The sequence below is a fragment of the Magnolia sinica genome, chromosome 12 (assembly GCF_029962835.1).
Source record: "Magnolia sinica isolate HGM2019 chromosome 12, MsV1, whole genome shotgun sequence".
Classification (NCBI taxonomy): domain Eukaryota; kingdom Viridiplantae; phylum Streptophyta; class Magnoliopsida; order Magnoliales; family Magnoliaceae; genus Magnolia; species Magnolia sinica.
In genome coordinates this window covers 27453778-27459777 of record NC_080584.1, presented here as the reverse complement: position 1 = coordinate 27459777, position 6000 = coordinate 27453778, and positions in this window count along the sequence as shown.

Below are 6000 nucleotides of genomic sequence, written 5' to 3'. Positions count from 1 at the left end.
GGTCAATCCGAGTCAGGTCTACGTGACCCAACTCAAGGGTGACCACAATCACTATCCGAAAGTCGAGGGTCGCCGAAATTTGACCTGTAGGACCGCGGGACCAAAATACACGAGATGCATACTCACACACACACATGCAAACATGCGAACTCGGGTCAGGTCTCACACCAAACTCTTGGTGCACAGTTCACGCACGGAAGTCATGCCTAAAATAAGATGGAAAATCCTATGCATTTTCTACCTAGACTATTAAACTAGAACTCAAATGTTTCAAGTGTGGTGGAGAGTGTGGGAGAAGGTGTGACAGATTTCAAAGAAGGAGAAATGGTAATCTCAACCTACATTGGAGAGTGCAAGGAGTGCAACAACTGCTGATCTGAGAGGACCAACTTGTGCTAGAAGGACCCCATCACATTGGACGGTCTGATGCCCGACGGCACATCGAGAATGTCCATTAAAGGGAAAAAGTTCTACCATCTGTTCAGTTGCTCCACATGGTCCGAGTACACGGTAATGAATGTTAATTATATCGTGAAGATTGATCCAAGGTTGTCTCTAACACATGCCAGCCTCATCTCCTACGGCTTCACCTTCAGATTCGGTGGAGCATGGAGGGAGGCCCTGGTCCAGAAGGGATCCAGCATTGCTAGAGATCTATGAAATTAATCTATATTCTGAAAGAGTATGTTTACCAATCGTGAAGCATTTCTTCAAACATGTAGGGGGCCAAGGATAGCGGTGGACATGGCTACTGCTACCATGGCTGCTGCCCAATTTCTGGCCATCAAAAGAGGAAAATAGAGAGAAAGAGAGAGTACCTTCAAGTGTCTCCTCAGATTTCTTCTATTCTCTTCACCATTGATAGCCACATACATAGGTTACCAGGCCTACTCGATCTGTAGCTGTAGATCTGATGTAAGAACCCTAAGAATAAGAAAAAAGGAAGAGAAATAAGAGAGAATGAGATTTGGAGATGGGAGATGGAAAGTTCCAAATCTAAGATGGGAGAAGTGCAAGAGACAAGAGACGAGAGGGAGAGATGAGAAAGGGAGTGCTACAAACGAGGAATAGAAAGAGGGAAATGAAAAACGATTTGCGCTTCTTCTTCTTCTTTTTATTACCGACATTAACCGGCGGCCACATACTAAAATCAGGGCTGTCTTTGGATGGCTGCCGGTGATTCTCATTATCACCAGCAGTTATAGATGGCCGCGGGTAAAAATTGCACCCATAAGCCCACCAGTAAAAACAAATCTCGGAGTTTTAGATCCACCTCAGTTTCCGTCACATGTATTATAGCTCCTAAGATGGATGGACGGACGCGGTTTGGCTAGTACACTACCACTGGCCAAGTGTTAGTGGTCGGTGATATGTGGACCCACCATGATGTATGTGTTTTATCCACGGAAACGAATTGGCTATTCCCCATGGCACCAACCAATGGCTGGTGGTGGTCGGTGCTCTGTGGGCCCCACTATGATGTATGTCTTTCATCTATGCTGTCCATCTATTTTTATAGATCATTTTACGGTATGAGGCCAAAAATGAGTAATATCCCAATCTCAAGTGGACTATGTTACAAGGAAACAGTGTTGAATGAGCGTCGACCATTAAAAACATTTTAGGGGCCATAGAAGTTTTGGATCAAGCTGATTTTTGTTTTTTCCCTTAATCTGGGCCTATATGACCTAATCAACATATTGGATGCTAAATAAACAGTACAGTGGGCCTTAGGAGGATTTTAATGGTGGATATCCAATCACTATTGTTTTCATGTGGTATGGTTCACATGAGATTTATATCCCTCTAATTTTTTGGGATAAAGCCCTAAAATGATCAAAAATGAATGAACGGAATGGATGAAACACATACATCATGGTGGGGCCGACAGGGCACCTACCACCAGCCACGGGACTGGTGGCAGGGGGAGTAGCCAATCCGTTTCCTTTATACACGCCGTCCATCTATAATTTTAGGGGTTGATCCTAAATATAAGTAGATCTAAATCTCCAGTCTACCAGGTGAAAACGGTTGTGATTGAATGTCCACCATTAAAAATCTCTTCAAGCCACTGTAATGGTTATTTGACATCTAACATGTTGATTAGATTATAAGGGAAAAAGTATATGTATCAGCTTGATCCAAAACTTTTATGGCCCTGAGAAGTTTTTAATGGTAGGCATTTAATCAATACTATGCGGTCCACTTGAGATTTAGATCAACTTCATTTTTTACCTCATACCATAAAATGATCCGAAAGAACAGGTGAACGGCATGGATGAAACACACATCATGGTGGGGCTCACAGAGCACAGACTACTAGCCATTGGACAGTGGCAGGGTGAGCAACCGATCCGTTTCTTGGATGAATGGGGGTGGATTTCTCGAAGACGGATTGGCTACTCCCCCTGAAGCCAGCCAATGGCTGGTGGCCAGTGCTCTGTGGGCCCCACTATGATGTATGTGTTTCATCCATGTTGTTCATCTATTTTTACAGATCATTATACAGAATGAGACCAAAAATGAGGTATATCCCAATCTCAAGTGTACCACATTAAAGGAAACAGTGTTGGATGAGCGTTGACCATTAAAAACATTTTGGAGCCCATAAAAGCTTTAGATGAAGCTAATTTTTGTTTTTTCCCTTCATCTGGGCCTGTATGACCTAATGAACAGTTTAGATATCAAATAAACAGTACAGTGGGCCTTAAAAGGATTTTAATGGTGGATATTCAATCACTATTGTTTTCATGTGTTGTGGACCACCTGAGATTTAAATACCTCTCATTTTTGAGGTTAAATCTAAAATGATCTTTAAAAATGGATGAACGGAATTGATGAAACACATACATCATGGTAGGGCCCAAAGAGCACCGACAGTAGCCAATCCGTTTCCGGATTTCTCACGAGCATCGCGGTGCACCCCACCAAGCTTACCAGCGCAGCAGCGTCCTGCGAAAGAAATCCCACGTCCGTAGGGAAGGATACGGGGTATGTATTAGTCGTAGAAAAGGAAACTTGTAAATCAAGTTTTTCTTCTCCTTCCTTTCTAGAGTGCTTTTCTTCTCCTCTTTCCTTCCTTCCTTTGAGACCTTACCACAAACATGGCATGTGATCACGTCACAAAGTGTAAGATTTCCGGTCAAATAAAGAAAATTGATGAAACTCAAGAAGCAATCGTAGCCATCGAAATCCGTCTAAAGAAGAAGCATCAACTGCGAGATTTGTCCGAACATGATCTCACTTTTACAGCTGCCGCTGAAACGGAGATTCTGACCATAATCAAGTCCTTGTCAGTCGAGATGTCCAGCTTACTCATTCCGCAGAACTTGCGGCTCTTCATTCGGACGATGCTTTCCGACCTAGAAATATGTTCCTATATAATTGGAAGCTTGAAAGAATCCATTGCCGTTTCTCTCCGTTCTATGGTAGAACTGGTGGTTAGCAAGGGACGTTACTCCCTGCAGGTTGTCTTGGAGATTGAAGATCTTACGTCAGATTTATACAATGAAGATGAAGCGGTCCATCAGGCTACTGCAGACTCGATGGACATGGATGGCAATAGTGGAGGATTCGGGGGGACCCCTGCTTCAAGATCATCGATTGAGGAGGCTTTGAGAACAGAGAAGGTTGGAGAAAGAGACTGGATGGAGAATTGTAGAATTTGTTTGGATGAGTTTGGTGATGATATGGAAGTAAAGCGCATGCCGTGCTCGCATGTTTTCCATGGAGCTTGCATTACTCAGTGGTTGGAAAAGAGTAACATGTGTCCCTTGTGCCGGGTTAGGGTTTAAGGAGGATATACATTATTCGTTTTTTTATTTTCTATTTTTTTAATTCTTTTATTTCTGATGATATATTTTGTATTTGAAACTACATTTGGAATGATGGAATCAGAATTCATTTATTATTTGATGATTAGTTCAATCTTGAAAGAGGCATAGGTTATTGTGACTCTAGTTTTATTGATGTGGATCAATAATTTTTGGGGCTATATGCATGTGGGAGCCAATTAGGTGCAGCCCTTACCATGGGACCCACCTGGAAAAATGGATGGACAAGGTGGATATAGAATACATGCATAAAGGTGGGCCCTACAGTAAGGGCTGCACTGTCTTGGGTGAGGCAGGGGATGCACCTAATCTACTCCCTTTGTATTTACCATGTGCTCAATTTATTAATGAATACATCAATCCCATTCTAATCTGTCAATGTTCAATTTTTTTAGACCCATTAATAAATTTGTGAGTCAATGTCTCATCTTTTGGGACCCAGTTTAATTCAGGTCAGGTCAGGTTTAGGTCACATGCATAACTTGGACCCAATTAAAATAGAGTTGGGTCTTGCCTATTCTTTCTAAATTTAATAATAGCATAGCAGCCCCGTCACGCAAAGGGAGATGGAAACTAGACATGGCTAAGGCATGCGATTGATCAGCTTCGAGCAGTATTAATGTCCTTTGATGTTCTGTGGGCCCTAGGAAGGTTTCAGCAATGGACGTCATTATCCCACTGTTTCCTGTGGTATGGCCACTTGAGCTTTATATATGCTTTAATTTTGGGCCATGCTTTAAAATGAGTGGGTAAAATGGGATGGAATGGATGAGACATTTACAGTATGGTGGCCCCAGAGAGTTTATATATTTCATGTATGTGTGCTTTTTCAAAGTAATTTCTACATGCCTATGTATCATCATCGCATGCATCCAGAGTATCAAAGGCTTTTCTAAAAACATTTGCAACACATTAAATACATCCTTCGTATGATCAGCAGATAGTTGTTATTTGTTTCGGATGAAAATCAAACAAGATCGGTCATATCACTTGTCACTGCCCATTTACAAATTGGGCCACCAACACACCTGATCAGAGACTTGCAGGGCATTCAAAGAGGCCACAACTATATATTAAAAATAAAAATAAAAAAATCCTAGCTTTCCTGTATGGATAGAACTGCCGGTTGAAATGTGGATCATTGTGTATTTGTGTTGAAGTCTAGCTTTCCAATATTTGGGCTATGGCCCATCCACAAAGAGAATCAAGAACAAGTGGTCTAAATCATAGTTCAAAAACTCAAAACTTGACTCAATTCCTAGAACGGTTGGGTTAATTTGAGTCTTTACTTAAGTCTATATTATGATAATTAATTTTTTTAAAAAATAGGGCAGTGGAGCTTAACCGTTCGTTACACCGATGGTAGGTTATGCCACTCAAAGAAAGAGATTGATGTTTGAATCAGGCTTAGTTTATTAGCTGATTCAATGAGTCTTATAGATTTCCAACTGAGTCAGGGTCGGCGGCATGTTTCCAAGAGACTCAGCTGGAAATCTTGCCATCACCGAGTTTTAAAACTATGATCCCAATTCCTTCTGCCACTTCTACCTCTTTCTGCCAAGGGAGAAAGATTAGAGCTAGACACAAACCGAGCTAGCTCGAATGCTTGGCTTGGATTGGTTTGGAAAAGCTCGACATGGATTGGTTTGAATCGAAATTCAAATCAAACCAAGCCTCGGAGTCAAGCTCATTTTAAAAAACAAATCAAGCTCAAACCAAGGCAGCACCAGCTTGGCTTGGCTCAGCTTGAGGCTAGACTTAATTCAACTCGGTTTGATTCGGCTCGTAGATTATATACACACGGTTTCCTGTGGTGTGATCCACTTAAGCTTTGAATATGATTTAATTTTGGGATCATGTCCTAAAATGATATTTAAAAACGGATGTACAGAGTAGATAATACAAATACATGACATCGTGGATTATACATAATACATATACATGAATGCACATCGTTTCCAATGGTTTCGTCCACTTGAGCGTTAGATATGATTCATTTTTGGATCGTGTCTTAAATGCTATGTAAAATGGATGGATGGTGTAGATAATACATGCATATACATGATGGTGGGCCCACAAAGTTTACTCGGTATGCTAAAGTGCGATTGAAATGGCTGTTGACCTAAACACTCACCATGTACTAGTGTCAAAGCTCCGTGGCCCCACC